This window comes from Platichthys flesus, chromosome 20 (genome assembly GCF_949316205.1).
Source record: "Platichthys flesus chromosome 20, fPlaFle2.1, whole genome shotgun sequence".
NCBI classification, from domain to species: domain Eukaryota; kingdom Metazoa; phylum Chordata; class Actinopteri; order Pleuronectiformes; family Pleuronectidae; genus Platichthys; species Platichthys flesus.
Genome location: NC_084964.1, coordinates 1,316,655 through 1,333,953, shown reverse-complemented (window position 1 = coordinate 1,333,953; position 17,299 = coordinate 1,316,655). Strand labels below are relative to the sequence as shown.

General features: G+C 37.6%; 10 non-coding genes across 10 annotated transcripts; all 10 read right to left on the bottom strand.

The window, feature by feature from the left end:
* Nucleotides 1–3,568: 3,568 nt before the first annotated feature.
* On the bottom strand, nt 3,569–3,642 carry trnak-cuu (transfer RNA lysine (anticodon CUU)). The gene has a single exon. It is a non-coding gene; the product is annotated as a tRNA-Lys (tRNA).
* A 2,031-nt stretch (nt 3,643–5,673) lies between these two features.
* trnak-cuu (transfer RNA lysine (anticodon CUU)) lies at nt 5,674–5,747 on the bottom strand. The gene has a single exon. It is a non-coding gene; the product is annotated as a tRNA-Lys (tRNA).
* A 1,483-nt stretch (nt 5,748–7,230) lies between these two features.
* trnak-cuu (transfer RNA lysine (anticodon CUU)) lies at nt 7,231–7,304 on the bottom strand. The gene has a single exon. It is a non-coding gene; the product is annotated as a tRNA-Lys (tRNA).
* A 455-nt stretch (nt 7,305–7,759) lies between these two features.
* On the bottom strand, nt 7,760–7,833 carry trnak-cuu (transfer RNA lysine (anticodon CUU)). Its single transcript has one exon. It is a non-coding gene; the product is annotated as a tRNA-Lys (tRNA).
* A 2,533-nt stretch (nt 7,834–10,366) lies between these two features.
* On the bottom strand, nt 10,367–10,440 carry trnak-cuu (transfer RNA lysine (anticodon CUU)). Its single transcript has one exon. It is a non-coding gene; the product is annotated as a tRNA-Lys (tRNA).
* Nucleotides 10,441–11,414: 974 nt separating this feature from the next.
* Nucleotides 11,415–11,488, bottom strand: trnak-cuu (transfer RNA lysine (anticodon CUU)). Its single transcript has one exon. It is a non-coding gene; the product is annotated as a tRNA-Lys (tRNA).
* A 455-nt stretch (nt 11,489–11,943) lies between these two features.
* trnak-cuu (transfer RNA lysine (anticodon CUU)) lies at nt 11,944–12,017 on the bottom strand. Its single transcript has one exon. It is a non-coding gene; the product is annotated as a tRNA-Lys (tRNA).
* Nucleotides 12,018–13,515: 1,498 nt separating this feature from the next.
* On the bottom strand, nt 13,516–13,589 carry trnak-cuu (transfer RNA lysine (anticodon CUU)). Its single transcript has one exon. It is a non-coding gene; the product is annotated as a tRNA-Lys (tRNA).
* Nucleotides 13,590–14,044: 455 nt separating this feature from the next.
* On the bottom strand, nt 14,045–14,118 carry trnak-cuu (transfer RNA lysine (anticodon CUU)). Its single transcript has one exon. It is a non-coding gene; the product is annotated as a tRNA-Lys (tRNA).
* Nucleotides 14,119–16,665: 2,547 nt separating this feature from the next.
* On the bottom strand, nt 16,666–16,739 carry trnak-cuu (transfer RNA lysine (anticodon CUU)). The gene has a single exon. It is a non-coding gene; the product is annotated as a tRNA-Lys (tRNA).
* Between the last annotated feature and the right edge of the window lie 560 nt (nt 16,740–17,299).

The window sequence follows — 17,299 nt, the reverse complement described above, 5'->3', positions numbered from 1 at the left end:
AGAAATGTTAGAATGCAAGAAATATGTTTCATGAGAAGTAAAACCTTCTTGTATGAAAACAACCTAGGTCTGAGATAATGATGAGATTACAGAATAAGTTTTACATTTAATATTTTTGAGCACAAGTTCCGTGAACAAAAACCGCCTGAACCATGTTGTCCAATTCTTTCGCAAGAAGATCAAACACATGCTTGTCATTGGTTAGGGATTCAATCTCTTACAGTTTTCATTCTAGTTAAACTAGATAATCTAGACAAATTGATGGGTTCAATATATATATAAATTTCTGATCAGACGTTGATGTTTGCTTGGTGTGTGTGAACTCTATGGAATGTATTTGCTCTGAAGTATCCTTTAATAAGGAGTCTTTTAAGCTAAGACTTTCATCTGCATGCTGGTGCTCAATTCCTAACCTTAAAATCTCCATAGCCCAACGTGGGTCTCGATCCCACGACCCTGAGATTAAGAGTGTCATGCTCTATCGAACTGAGCTGGCGCTTCTTCCAAATAACTTCCCATCATAATATAAATGTTAGAATGCAAGAAATATGTTTCATGAGAAGTAAAACCCTCTTGTATGAAAACAACCTAGGTCTGAGATAATGATGAGATTACCGAATAAGTTTTACCTTTAATATTTTTGAGCACAAGTTACGTAAACAAAAACCGCCTGAACCATGTTGTCCAATTCTTTCGCAAGAAGATCAAACACTCGCTTGTCAGTGGTTAGGGATTCAATCTCTGGCAGTTTTCCATTCTAGTTAGGCTAGTTAATCTAGACAAATTGATGGGTTCAATATATATATAATTTTCTGATCAGACGTTGATGTTTGCTTGGTGTGTGTGAACTCTATGGAATGTATTTGCTCTGAAGTATCCTTTAATAAGGAGTCTTTTAAGATAAGACTTTAATCTGCATGCTGGTGCAGAATTCCTAACCTTAAAATCTCCATAGCCCAACGTGGGGCTCGAACCCACGACCCTGAGATTAAAAGTGTCATGCTCTACCGAACTGAGCTGGCGCTTCTTCCAAATAACTTCCCATCACAATAGAAATGTTAGAATGCAAGAAATATGTTTCATGAGAAGTAAAACCTTCTTGTATGAAAACAACCTAGGTCTGAGATAATGATGAGATTACAGAATAAGTTTTACATTTAATATTTTTGAGCACAAGTTCCGTGAACAAAAACCGCCTGAACCATGTCGTCCAATTCTTTCGCAAGAAGACTAAACACACGCTTGTCATTGGTTAGGGATTCAATCTCTTACAGTTTTCCATTCTAGTTTAGCTATATAATCTAGACAAATTGATGGGTTTAATATATATATAATATTCTGATCAGCCGTTGATGTTTGCTTGGTGTGTGTGGAATGTATTTGCTCTGAAGTATCCTTTAATAAGGAGTCTTTTAAGCTAAGACTTTGATCTGCATGCTGGTGCTGAATTCCGAATCTCAAAAGCTCCTTAGCCCAACGTGGGGCTCGAACCCACGACCCTGAGATTAAGACTCTCATGCTCTACCGAACTGAGCTAGCCGGGCTTCTTCCTTATAACTTCCCATCACAATAGAAATGTTAGAATGCAAGAAATATGTTTCATGAGAAGTAAAACCGTCTTGTATGAAAACAACCTAGGTCTGAGATAATGATCAGATTACAGAATACATTTTACCCTTAATGTTTTTGAGCACAAGTTCCGTGAACAAAAACAACCTGAACCATGTTGTCCAATTATTTCGCAAGAAGATCAAACCAACGCTTGTCATTGGTTAGGGATTCAATCTCTGCAGTTTTCCATTCTAGTTAGGCTAGATAATCTAGACAAATTTATGTGTTCAATATATATATAATTCTCTGATCAGACGTTGATGTTTGCTTGGTGTGTGTGAACTCTATGGAATGTATTTGCTCTGAAGTATCCTTTAATAAGGAGTCTTTTAAGCTAAGACTTTCATCTGCATGCTGGTGCTCAATTCCTAACCTTAAAATCTCCATAGCCCAACGTGGGTCTCGATCCCACGACCCTGAGATTAAGAGTGTCATGCTCTATCGAACTGAGCTGGCGCTTCTTCCAAATAACTTCCCATCATAATATAAATGTTAGAATGCAAGAAATATGTTTCATGAGAAGTAAAACCCTCTTGTATGAAAACAACCTAGGTCTGAGATAATGATGAGATTACCGAAGAAGTTTTACCTTTAATATTTTTGAGCACAAGTTACGTAAACAAAAACCGCCTGAACCATGTTGTCCAATTCTTTCGCAAGAAGATCAAACACTCGCTTGTCAGTGGTTAGGGATTCAATCTCTGGCAGTTTTCCATTCTAGTTAGGCTAGTTAATCTAGACAAATTGATGGGTTCAATATATATATAATTTTCTGATCAGACGTTGATGTTTGCTTGGTGTGTGTGAACTCTATGGAATGTATTTGCTCTGAAGTATCCTTTAATAAGGAGTCTTTTAAGATAAGACTTTAATCTGCATGCTGGTGCAGAATTCCTAACCTTAAAATCTCCATAGCCCAACGTGGGGCTCGAACCCACGACCCTGAGATTAAAAGTGTCATGCTCTACCGAACTGAGCTGGCGCTTCTTCCAAATAACTTCCCATCACAATAGAAATGTTAGAATGCAAGAAATATGTTTCATGAGAAGTAAAACCTTCTTGTATGAAAACAACCTAGGTCTGAGATAATGATGAGATTACAGAATAAGTTTTACATTTAATATTTTTGAGCACAAGTTCCGTGAACAAAAACCGCCTGAACCATGTCGTCCAATTCTTTCGCAAGAAGACTAAACACACGCTTGTCATTGGTTAGGGATTCAATCTCTTACAGTTTTCCATTCTAGTTTAGCTATATAATCTAGACAAATTGATGGGTTTAATATATATATAATATTCTGATCAGCCGTTGATGTTTGCTTGGTGTGTGTGGAATGTATTTGCTCTGAAGTATCCTTTAATAAGGAGTCTTTTAAGCTAAGACTTTGATCTGCATGCTGGTGCTGAATTCCGAATCTCAAAAGCTCCTTAGCCCAACGTGGGGCTCGAAACCACAACCCTGAGATTAAGAGTCTCATGCTCTACCGTACTGAGCTAGCCGGGCTTCTTCCTTATAACTTCCCATCACAATAGAAATGTTAGAATGCAAGAAATATGTTTCATGAGAAGTAAAACCCTCTTGTATGAAAACAACCTAGGTCTGAGATAATGATCAGATTACAGAATACATTTTACCTTTAATGTTTTTGAGCACAAGTTCCGTGAACAAAAACAACCTGAACCATGTTGTCCAATTATTTCGCAAGAAGATCAAACCAACGCTTGTCATTGGTTAGATTCAATCTCTTGCAGTTTTCCATTCTAGTTAGGCTAGATAATCTAGACAAATTGATGGGTTCAATATATATATAATTTTCTGATCAGACGTTGATGTTTGCTTGGTGTGTGTGAACTCTATGGAATGTATTTGCTCTGAAGTATCCTTTAATAAGGAGTCTTTTAAGCTAAGACTTTGATCTGTATGCTGGTGCTCAATTCCTAACCTTAAAATCTCCATAGCCCAACGTGGGGCTCGAACCCACAACCCTGAGATTAAGAGTCTCATGCTCTACCGAACTGAGCTAGCCGGGCTTCATCTTATAACTTCCCATCACAATAGAAATGTTAGAATGCAAGAAATATGTTTCATGAGAAGTAAAACCCTCTTGTATGAAAACAACCTAGGTCTGAGATAATGATGAGATTACCAAATAAGTTTTACCTTTAATGTTTTCAGCACAAGTTACATAAACAAAAACCACCTGAACCATGTTGTCCAATTCTTTCGCAAGAAGATCAAACACACGCTTGTCATTGGTTAGGGATTCAATCTCTTGCAGTTTTCCATTCTAGTTAAGCTAGATAATCTAGACAAATTGATGGGTTCAATATATATATAATTTTCTGATCAGACGTTGATGTTTGCTTGGTGTGTGTGAACTCTATGGAATGTATTTGCTCTGAAGTATCCTTTAATAAGGAGTCTTTTAAGATAAGACTCTGATCTGCATGCTGGTGCTCAATTCCTAACCTTAAAATCTCCATAGCCCAACGTGGGGCTCGAACCCACGACCCTGAGATTAAAAGTGTCATGCTCTACCAAACTGAGCTGGCGCTTCTTCCAAATACCTTCTCATCACAATAGAAATGTTAGAATGCAAGAAATATGTTTCATGAGAAGTAAAACCTTCTTGTATGAAAACAACCTAGGTCTGAGATAATGATGAGATTACAGAATATGTTTTACATTTAATATTTTTGAGCACAAGTTCTGTGAACAAAAACCGCCTGAACCATGTTGTCCAATTCTTTCGCAAGAAGATCAAACACACGCTTGTCATTGGTTAGGGATTCAATCTCTTGCAGTTTTCCATTCTAGTTAAGCTAGATAATCTAGACAAATTGATTGGTTCAATATATATATAATTTTCTGATCAGCCGTTGATGTTTGCTTGGTGTGTGTGAACACTATGGAATGTATTTTCTCTGAAGTATCCTTTAATAAGGAGTCTTTTAAGATGACTTTGATCTGCATGCTGGTGCTCAATTCCTAACCTTAAAATCTCCATAGCCCAACGTGGGGGTCATACCCACGACCCTGAGATTAAGCGTCTCATGCTCTACCGAAATGAGCTGGCCGGGCTTCTTCCTCATAACTTCCCATCACAATAGAAATGTTAGAATGCAAGAAATATGTTTCATGAGAAGTAAAACCCTCTTGTATGAAAACAACCTAGGTCTGAGATAATGATCAGTTTACAGAAAACATTTTACCTTTAATGTTTTCAGCACAAGTTCCGTGAACAAAAACACCCTGAACCATGTTGTCCAATTCTTTCGCAAGAAGACCAAACCAACGCTTTTCATTGGTTAGGGATTCAATCTCTTGCAGTTTTCCATTCTAGTTAAGCTAGATAATCTAGACAAATTGATGGGTTCAATATATATATAATTTTCTGATCAGACGTTGATGTTTGCTTGGTGTGTCTGAACTCTATGGAATGTATTTGCTCTGAAGTATCCTTTAATAAGGAGTCTTTTAAGCTAAGACTTTCATCTGCATGCTGGTGCTCAATTCCTAACCTTAAAATCTCCATAGCCCAACGTGGGGCTCATACCCACGACCCTGAGATTAAGCGTCTCATGCTCTACCGAACTGAGCTGGCGCTTCTTCCAAATAACTTCCCATCACAATAGAAATGTTAGAATGCAAGAAATATGTTTCATGAGAAGTAAAACCTTCTTGTATGAAAACAACCTAGGTCTGAGATAATGATGAGATTACAGAATAAGTTTTACATTTAATATTTTTGAGCACAAGTTCCGTGAACAAAAACCGCCTGAACCATGTCGTCCAATTCTTTCGCAAGAAGATTAAACACACGCTTGTCATTGGTTAGGGATTCAATCTCTTGCAGTTTTCCATTCTAGTTAGGCTAGATAATCTAGACAAATTGATGGGTTCAATATATATATAATTTTCTGATCAGATGTTGATGTTTGCTTGGTGTGTGTGAACTCTATGGAATGTATTTGCTCTGAAGTATCCTTTAATAAGGAGTCTTTCAAGCTAAGACTTTGATCTGCATGCTGGTGCTCAATTCCTAACCTTAAAATCTCCATAGCCCAACGTGGGGCTCGAACCCACGACCCTGAGATTAAGAGTCTCATGCTCTACCGAACTGAGCTAGCCGGGCTTCTTCCTTATAACTTCCCATCACAATAGAAATGTTAGAATGCAAGAAATATGTTTCATGAGAAGTAAAACCGTCTTGTATGAAAACAACCTAGGTCTGAGATAATGATCAGATTACAGAATACATTTTACCCTTAATGTTTTTGAGCACAAGTTCCGTGAACAAAAACAACCTGAACCATGTTGTCCAATTATTTCGCAAGAAGATCAAACCAACGCTTGTCATTGGTTAGGGATTCAATCTCTTGCAGTTTTCCATTCTAGTTAGGCTAGATAATCTAGACAAATTGATGGGTTCAATATATATATAAATTTCTGATCAGACGTTGATGTTTGCTTGGTGTGTGTGAACTCTATGGAATGTATTTGCTCTGAAGTATCCTTTAAGCTAAGACTTTCATCTGCATGCTGGTGCTCAATTCCTAACCTTAAAATCTCCATAGCCCAACGTGGGTCTCGATCCCACGACCCTGAGATTAAGAGTGTCATGCTCTATCGAACTGAGCTGGCGCTTCTTCCAAATAACTTCCCATCATAATAGAAATGTTAGAATGCAAGAAATATGTTTCATGAGAAGTAAAACCCTCTTGTATGAAAACAACCTAGGTCTGAGATAATGATGAGATTACCGAATAAGTTTCACCTTTAATATTTTTGAGCACAAGTTACGTAAACAAAAACCGCCTGAACCATGTTGTCCAATTCTTTCGCAAGAAGATCAAACACTCGCTTGTCATTGGTTAGGGATTCAATCTCTTGCAGTTTTCCATTCTAGTTAGGCTAGTTAATCTAGACAAATTGATGGGTTCAATATATATATAATTTTCTGATCAGACGTTGATGTTTGCTTGGTGTGTGTGAACTCTATGGAATGTATTTGCTCTGAAGTATCCTTTAATAAGGAGTCTTTTAAGATTAGACTTTAATCTGCATGCTGGTGCAGAATTCCTAAGCTTAAAATCTCCATAGCCCAACGTGGGGCTCGAACCCACGACCCTGAGATTAAAAGTGTCATGCTCTACCGAGCTGAGCTGGCGCTTCTTCCAAATAACTTCCCATCACAATAGAAATGTTAGAATGCAAGAAATATGTTTCATGAGAAGTAAAACATTCTTGTATGAAAACAACCTAGGTCTGAGATAATGATGAGATTACAGAATAAGTTTTACATTTAATATTTTTGAGCACAAGTTCCGTGAACAAAAACCGCCTGAACCATGTTGTCCAATTCTTTCGCAAGAAGATTAAACACACGCTTGTCATTGGTTAGGGATTCAATCTCTTACAGTTTTCCATTCTAGTTTAGCTATATAATCTAGACAAATTGATGGGTTTAATATATATATAATATTCTGATCAGCCGTTGATGTTTGCTTGGTGTGTGTGGAATGTATTTGCTCTGAAGTATCCTTTAATAAGGAGTCTTTTAAGCTAAGACTTTGATCTGCATGCTGGTGCTGAATTCCGAATCTCAAAAGCTCCTTAGCCCAACGTGGGGCTCGAACCCACGACCATGAGATTAAGAGTCTCATGCTCTACCGAACTGAGCTAGCCGGGCTTCTTCCTTATAACTTCCCATCACAATAAAAATGTTAGAATGCAAGAAATATGTTTCATGAGAAGTAAAACCGTCTTGTATGAAAACAACCTAGGTCTGAGATAATGATCAGATTACAGAATATATTTTACCCTTAATGTTTTTGAGCACAAGTTCCGTGAACAAAAACAACCTGAACCATGTTGTCCAATTATTTCGCAAGAAGATCAAACCAACGCTTGTCATTGGTTAGGGATTCAATCTCTTGCAGTTTTCCATTCTAGTTAGGCTAGATAATCTAGACAAATTGATGGGTTCAATATATATATAATTTTCTGATCAGACGTTGATGTTTGCTTGGTGTGTGTGAACTCTATGGAATGTATTTGCTCTGAAGTATCCTTTAATAAGGAGTCTTTCAAGCTAAGACTTTGATCTGCATGCTGGTGCTCAATTCCTAACCTTAAAATCTCCATAGCCCAACGTGGGGCTCGAACCCACGACCCTGAGATTAAGAGTCTCATGCTCTACCGAACTGAGCTAGCCGGGCTTCTTCCTTATAACTTCCCATCACAATAGAAATGTTAGAATGCAAGAAATATGTTTCATGAGAAGTAAAACCGTCTTGTATGAAAACAACCTAGGTCTGAGATAATGATCAGATTACAGAATACATTTTACCCTTAATGTTTTTGAGCACAAGTTCCGTGAACAAAAACAACCTGAACCATGTTGTCCAATTATTTCGCAAGAAGATCAAACCAACGCTTGTCATTGGTTAGGGATTCAATATCTTGCAGTTTTCCATTCTAGTTAGGCTAGATAATCTAGACAAATTGATGGGTTCAATATATATATAATTTTCTGATCAGACGTTGATGTTTGCTTGGTGTGTGTGAACTCTATGGAATGTATTTGCTCTGAAGTATCCTTTAATAAGGAGTCTTTTAAGCTAAGACTTTCATCTGCATGCTGGTGCTCAATTCCTAACCTTAAAATCTCCGTAGCCCAACGTGGGGCTCGAACCCACGACCCTGAGATTAAAAGTGTCATGCTCTACCGAACTGAGCTGGCGCTTCTTCCAAATAACTTCCCATCACAATAGAAATGTTAGAATGCAAGAAATATGTTTCATGAGAAGTAAAACCTTCTTGTATGAAAACAACCTAGGTCTGAGATAATGATGAGATTACAGAATAAGTTTTACATTTAATATTTTTGATCACAAGTTCCGTGAACAAAAACCGCCTGAACCATGTTGTCCAATTCTTTCGCAAGATCAAACACACGCTTGTCATTGGTTAGGGATTCAATCTCTTGCAGTTTTCCATTCTAGTTAAGCTAGATAATCTAGAAAAATTGATGGGTTCGATATATATATAAATTTCTGATCAGACGTTGATGTTTGCTTGGTGTGTGTGAACTCTATGGAATGTATTTGCTCTGAAGTATCCTTTAATAAGGAGTCTTTTAAGCTAAGACTTTCATCTGCATGCTGGTGCTCAATTCCTAACCTTAAAATCTCCATAGCCCAACGTGGGTCTCGATCCCACGACCCTGAGATTAAGAGTGTCATGCTCTATCGAACTGAGCTGGCGCTTCTTCAGAATAACTTCCCATCATAATAAAAATGTTAGAATGCAAGAAATATGTTTCATGAGAAGTAAAACCCTCTTGTATGAAAACAACCTAGGTCTGAGATAATGATGAGATTACCGAATAAGTTTTACCTTTAATATTTTTGAGCACAAGTTACGTAAACAAAAAACGCCTGAACCATGTTGTCCAATTCTTTCGCAAGAAGATCAAACACTCGCTTGTCAGTGGTTAGGGATTCAATCTCTTGCAGTTTTCCATTCTAGTTAGGCTAGTTAATCTAGACAAATTGATGGGTTCAATATATATATAATTTTCTGATCAGACGTTGATGTTTGCTTGGTGTGTGTGAACTCTATGGAATGTATTTGCTCTGAAGTATCCTTTAATAAGGAGTCTTTTAAGCTAAGACTTTCATCTGCATGCTGGTGCTCAATTCCTAACCTTAAAATCTCCATAGCCCAACGTGGGTCTCGATCCCACGACCCTGAGATTAAGAGTGTCATGCTCTATCGAACTGAGCTGGCGCTTCTTCCAAATAACTTCCCATCATAATAGAAATGTTAGAATGCAAGAAATATGTTTCATGAGAAGTAAAACCCTCTTGTATGAAAACAACCTAGGTCTGAGATAATGATGAGATTACCGAATAAGTTTCACCTTTAATATTTTTGAGCACAAGTTACGTAAACAAAAACCGCCTGAACCATGTTGTCCAATTCTTTCGCAAGAAGATCAAACACACGCTTGTCATTGGTTAGGGATTCAATCTCTTGCAGTTTTCCATTCTAGTTAAGCTAGATAATCTAGACAAATTGATGGGTTCAATATATATATAATTTTCTGATCAGACGTTGATGTTTGCTTGGTGTGTGTGAACTCTATGGAATGTTTTTGCTCTGAAGTATCCTTTAATAAGGAGTCTTTTAAGATAAGACTCTGATCTGGATGCTGGTGCTCAATTCCTAACCTTAAAATCTCCATAGCCCAACGTGGGGCTCGAACCCACGACCCTGAGATTAAGAGTCTCATGCTCTAACGAACTGAGCTGGCCCTTCTTCCAAATAACTTCCCATCACAATAGAAATGTTAGAATGCAAGAAATATGTTTCCCTCTTGTATGAAAACAACCTAGGTCTGAGATAATGATGAGATTACCGAATAAGTTTTACCTTTAATATTTTTGAGCACAAGTTACGTAAACAAAAACCGCCTGAACCATGTTGTCCAATTCTTTCGCAAGAAGATCAAACACTCGCTTGTCATTGGTTAGGGATTCAATCTCTTGCAGTTTTCCATTCTAGTTAAGCTAGATAATCTAGACAAATTGATGGGTTCAATATATATATAATATTCTGATCAGCCGTTGATGTTTGCTTGGTGTGTGTGGAATGTATTTGCTCTGAAGTATCCTTTAATAAGGAGTCTTTTAAGCTAAGACTTTGATCTGCATGCTGGTGCTGAATTCCGAATCTCAAAAGCTCCTTAGCCCAACGTGGGGCTCGAACCCACAACCATGAGATTAAGAGTCTCATGCTCTACCGAACTGAGCTAGCCGGGCTTCTTCCTTATAACTTCCCATCACAATAGAAATGTTAGAATGCAAGAAATATGTTTCATGAGAAGTAAAACCGTCTTGTATGAAAACAACCTAGGTCTGAGATAATGATCAGATTACAGAATACATTTTACCCTTAATGTTTTTGAGCACAAGTTCCGTGAACAAAAACAACCTGAACCATGTTGTCCAATTCTTTCGCAAGAAGATCAAACACACGCTTGTCATTGGTTAGGGATTCAATCTCTTGCAGTTTTCCATTCTAGTTAAGCTAGATAATCTAGACAAATTGATTGGTTCAATATATATATAATTTTCTGATCAGCCGTTGATGTTTGCTTGGTGTGTGTGAACTCTATGGAATGTATTTGCTCTGAAGTATCCTTTAATAAGGAGTCTTTTAAGCTAAGACTTTCATCTGCATGCTGGTGCTCAATTCCTAACCTTAAAATCTCCATAGCCCAACGTGGGGCTCATACCCACGACCCTGAGATTAAGCGTCTCATGCTCTACCGAACTGAGCTGGCGCTTCTTCCAAATAACTTCCCATCACAATAGAAATGTTAGAATGCAAGAAATATGTTTCATGAGAAGTAAAACCTTCTTGTATGAAAACAACCTAGGTCTGAGATAATGATGAGATTACAGAATAAATTTTACATTTAATATTTTTGAGCACAAGTTCCGTGAACAAAAACCGCCTGAACCATGTCGTCCAATTCTTTCGCAAGAAGATTAAACACACGCTTGTCATTGGTTAGGGATTCAATCTCTTACAGTTTTCCATTCTAGTTTAGCTATATAATCTAGACAAATTGATGGGTTTAATATATATATATAATATTCTGATCAGCCGTTGATGTTTGCTTGGTGTGTGTGGAATGTATTTGCTCTGAAGTATCCTTTAATAAGGAGTCTTTTAAGCTAAGACTTTGATCTGCATGCTGGTGCTGAATTCCGAATCTCAAAAGCTCCTTAGCCCAACGTGGGGCTCGAACCCACAACCATGAGATTAAGAGTCTCATGCTCTACCGAACTGAGCTAGCCGGGCTTCTTCCTTATAACTTCCCATCACAATAGAAATGTTAGAATGCAAGAAATATGTTTCATGAGAAGTAAAACCGTCTTGTATGAAAACAACCTAGGTCTGAGATAATGATCAGATTACAGAATACATTTTACCCTTAATGTTTTTGAGCACAAGTTCCGTGAACAAAAACAACCTGAACCATGTTGTCCAATTATTTCGCAAGAAGATCAAACCAACGCTTGTCATTGGTTAGGGATTCAATCTCTTGCAGTTTTCCATTCTAGTTAGGCTAGATAATCTAGACAAATTGATGGGTTCAATATATATATAATTTTCTGATCAGATGTTGATGTTTGCTTGGTGTGTGTGAACTCTATGGAATGTATTTGCTCTGAAGTATCCTTTAATAAGGAGTCTTTCAAGCTAAGACTTTGATCTGCATGCTGGTGCTCAATTCCTAACCTTAAAATCTCCATAGCCCAACGTGGGGCTCGAACCCACGACCCTGAGATTAAGAGTCTCATGCTCTACCGAACTGAGCTAGCCGGGCTTCTTCCTTATAACTTCCCATCACAATAGAAATGTTAGAATGCAAGAAATATGTTTCATGAGAAGTAAAACCGTCTCGTATGAAAACAACCTAGGTCTGAGATAATGATCAGATTACAGAATACATTTTACCCTTAATGTTTTTGAGCACAAGTTCCGTGAACAAAAACAACCTGAACCATGTTGTCCAATTATTTCGCAAGAAGATCAAACCAACGCTTGTCATTGGTTAGGGATTCAATCTCTTGCAGTTTTCCATTCTAGTTAGGCTAGATAATCTAGACAAATTGATGGGTTCAATATATATATAAATTTCTGATCAGACGTTGATGTTTGCTTGGTGTGTGTGAACTCTATGGAATGTATTTGCTCTGAAGTATCCTTTAATAAGGAGTCTTTTAAGCTAAGACTTTCATCTGCATGCTGGTGCTCAATTCCTAACCTTAAAATCTCCATAGCCCAACGTGGGTCTCGATCCCACGACCCTGAGATTAAGAGTGTCATGCTCTATCGAACTGAGCTGGCGCTTCTTCCAAATAACTTCCTTTCATAATAGAAATGTTAGAATGCAAGAAATATGTTTCATGAGAAGTAAAACCCTCTTGTATGAAAACAACCTAGGTCTGAGATAATGATGAGATTACCGAATAAGTTTCACCTTTAATATTTTTGAGCACAAGTTACGTAAACAAAAACCGCCTGAACCATGTTGTCCAATTCTTTCGCAAGAAGATCAAACACTCGCTTGTCATTGGTTAGGGATTCAATCTCTTGCAGTTTTCCATTCTAGTTAGGCTAGTTAATCTAGACAAATTGATGGGTTCAATATATATATAATTTTCTGATCAGACGTTGATGTTTGCTTGGTGTGTGTGAACTCTATGGAATGTATTTGCTCTGAAGTATCCTTTAATAAGGAGTCTTTTAAGATAAGACTTTAATCTGCATGCTGGTGCAGAATTCCTAAGCTTAAAATCTCCATAGCCCAACGTGGGGCTCGAACCCACGACCCTGAGATTAAAAGTGTCATGCTCTACCGAGCTGAGCTGGCGCTTCTTCCAAATAACTTCCCATCACAATAGAAATGTTAGAATGCAAGAAATATGTTTCATGAGAAGTAAAACATTCTTGTATGAAAACAACCTAGGTCTGAGATAATGATGAGATTACAGAATAAGTTTTACATTTAATATTTTTGAGCACAAGTTCCGTGAACAAAAACCGCCTGAACCATGTTGTCCAATTCTTTCGCAAGAAGATTAAACACACGCTTGTCATTGGTTAGGGATTCAATCTCTTACAGTTTTCCATTCTAGTTTAGCTATATAATCTAGACAAATTGATGGGTTTAATATATTTATAATATTCTGATCAGCCGTTGATGTTTGCTTGGTGTGTGTGGAATGTATTTGCTCTGAAGTATCCTTTAATAAGGAGTCTTTTAAGCTTAGACTTTGATCTGCATGCTGGTGCTGAATTCCGAATCTCAAAAGCTCCTTAGCCCAACGTGGGGCTCGAACCCACGACCATGAGATTAAGAGTCTCATGCTCTACCGAACTGAGCTAGCCGGGCTTCTTCCTTATAACTTCCCATCACAATAAAAATGTTAGAATGCAAGAAATATGTTTCATGAGAAGTAAAACCGTCTTGTATGAAAACAACCTAGGTCTGAGATAATGATCAGATTACAGAATATATTTTACCCTTAATGTTTTTGAGCACAAGTTCCGTGAACAAAAACAACCTGAACCATGTTGTCCAATTATTTCGCAAGAAGATCAAACCAACGCTTGTCATTGGTTAGGGATTCAATCTCTTGCAGTTTTCCATTCTAGTTAGGCTAGATAATCTAGACAAATTGATGGGTTCAATATATATATAATTTTCTGATCAGACGTTGATGTTTGCTTGGTGTGTGTGAACTCTATGGAATGTATTTGCTCTGAAGTATCCTTTAATAAGGAGTCTTTCAAGCTAAGACTTTGATCTGCATGCTGGTGCTCAATTCCTAACCTTAAAATCTCCATAGCCCAACGTGGGGCTCGAACCCACGACCCTGAGATTAAGAGTCTCATGCTCTACCGAACTGAGCTAGCCGGGCTTCTTCCTTATAACTTCCCATCACAATAGAAATGTTAGAATGCAAGAAATATGTTTCATGAGAAGTAAAACCGTCTTGTATGAAAACAACCTAGGTCTGAGATAATGATCAGATTACAGAATACATTTTACCCTTAATGTTTTTGAGCACAAGTTCCGTGAACAAAAACAACCTGAACCATGTTGTCCAATTATTTCGCAAGAAGATCAAACCAACGCTTGTCATTGGTTAGGGATTCAATATCTTGCAGTTTTCCATTCTAGTTAGGCTAGATAATCTAGACAAATTGATGGGTTCAATATATATATAATTTTCTGATCAGACGTTGATGTTTGCTTGGTGTGTGTGAACTCTATGGAATGTATTTGCTCTGAAGTATCCTTTAATAAGGAGTCTTTTAAGCTAAGACTTTCATCTGCATGCTGGTGCTCAATTCCTAACCTTAAAATCTCCGTAGCCCAACGTGGGGCTCGAACCCACGACCCTGAGATTAAAAGTGTCATGCTCTACCGAACTGAGCTGGCCCTTCTTCCAAATAACTTCCCATCAGAATAGAAATGTTAGAATGCAAGAAATATGTTTCATGAGAAGTAAAACCGTCTTGTATGAAAACAACCTAGGTCTGAGATAATGATCAGATTACAGAATACATTTTACCCTTAATGTTTTTGAGCACAAGTTCCGTGAACAAAAACAACCTGAACCATGTTGTCCAATTATTTCGCAAGAAGATCAAACCAACGCTTGTCATTGGTTAGGGATTCAATATCTTGCAGTTTTCCATTCTAGTTAGGCTAGATAATCTAGACAAATTGATGGGTTCAATATATATATAATTTTCTGATCAGACGTTGATGTTTGCTTGGTGTGTGTGAACTCTATGGAATGTATTTGCTCTGAAGTATCCTTTAATAAGGAGTCTTTTAAGCTAAGACTTTCATCTGCATGCTGGTGCTCAATTCCTAACCTTAAAATCTCCGTAGCCCAACGTGGGGCTCGAACCCACGACCCTGAGATTAAAAGTGTCATGCTCTACCGAACTGAGCTGGCCCTTCTTCCAAATAACTTCCCATCAGAATAGAAATGTTAGAATGCAAGAATTATGTTTCATGAGAAGTAAAACCTTCTTGTATGAAAACAACCTAGGTCTGAGATAATGATGAGATTACAGAATAAGTTTTACATTTAATATTTTTGATCACAAGTTCCGTGAACAAAAACCGCCTGAACCATGTTGTCCAATTCTTTCGCAAGATCAAACACACGCTTGTCATTGGTTAGGGATTCAATCTCTTGCAGTTTTCCATTCTAGTTAAGCTAGATAATCTAGAAAAATTGATGGGTTCGATATATATATAAATTTCTGATCAGACGTTGATGTTTGCTTGGTGTGTGTGAACTCTATGGAATGTATTTGCTCTGAAGTATCCTTTAATAAGGAGTCTTTTAAGCTAAGACTTTCATCTGCATGCTGGTGCTCAATTCCTAACCTTAAAATCTCCGTAGCCCAACGTGGGGCTCGAACCCACGACCCTGAGATTAAAAGTGTCATGCTCTACCGAACTGAGCTGGCGCTTCTTCCAAATACCTTCTCATCACAATAGAAATGTTAGAATGCAAGAAATATGTTTCATGAGAAGTAAAACCTTCTTGTATGAAAACAACCTAGGTCTGAGATAATGATGAGATTACAGAATATGTTTTACATTTAATATTTTTGAGCACAAGTTCTGTGAACAAAAACCGCCTGAACCATGTTGTCCAATTCTTTCGCAAGAAGATCAAACACACGCTTGTCATTGGTTAGGGATTCAATCTCTTGCAGTTTTCCATTCTAGTTAAGCTAGATAATCTAGACAAATTGATTGGTTCAATATATATATAATTTTCTGATCAGCCGTTGATGTTTGCTTGGTGTGTGTGAACACTATGGAATGTATTTTCTCTGAAGTATCCTTTAATAAGGAGTCTTTTAAGATGACTTTGATCTGCATGCTGGTGCTCAATTCCTAACCTTAAAATCTCCATAGCCCAACGTGGGGCTCATACCCACGACCCTGAGATTAAGCGTCTCATGCTCTACCGAACTGAGCTGGCGCTTCTTCCAAATAACTTCCCATCACAATAGAAATGTTAGAATGCAAGAAATATGTTTCATGAGAAGTAAAACCTTCTTGTATGAAAACAACCTAGGTCTGAGATAATGATGAGATTACAGAATAAGTTTTACATTTAATATTTTTGAGCACAAGTTCCGTGAACAAAAACCGCCTGAACCATGTCGTCCAATTCTTTCGCAAGAAGATTAAACACACGCTTGTCATTGGTTAGGGATTCAATCTCTTACAGTTTTCCATTCTAGTTTAGCTATATAATCTAGACAAATTGATGGGTTTAATATATATATATAATATTCTGATCAGCCGTTGATGTTTGCTTGGTGTGTGTGGAATGTATTTGCTCTGAAGTATCCTTTAATAAGGAGTCTTTTAAGCTAAGACTTTGATCTGCATGCTGGTGCTGAATTCCGAATCTCAAAAGCTCCTTAGCCCAACGTGGGGCTCGAACCCACAACCATGAGATTAAGAGTCTCATGCTCTACCGAACTGAGCTAGCCGGGCTTCTTCCTTATAACTTCCCATCACAATAGAAATGTTAGAATGCAAGAAATATGTTTCATGAGAAGTAAAACCGTCTTGTATGAAAACAACCTAGGTCTGAGATAATGATCAGATTACAGAATACATTTTACCCTTAATGTTTTTGAGCACAAGTTCCGTGAACAAAAACAACCTGAACCATGTTGTCCAATTATTTCGCAAGAAGATCAAACCAACGCTTGTCATTGGTTAGGGATTCAATCTCTTGCAGTTTTCCATTCTAGTTAGGCTAGATAATCTAGACAAATTGATGGGTTCAATATATATATAATTTTCTGATCAGATGTTGATGTTTGCTTGGTGTGTGTGAACTCTATGGAATGTATTTGCTCTGAAGTATCCTTTAATAAGGAGTCTTTCAAGCTAAGACTTTGATCTGCATGCTGGTGCTCAATTCCTAACCTTAAAATCTCCATAGCCCAACGTGGGGCTCGAACCCACGACCCTGAGATTAAGAGTCTCATGCTCTACCATGTGAGCTAGCCGGGCTTCTTCCTTATAACTTCCCATCACAATAGAAA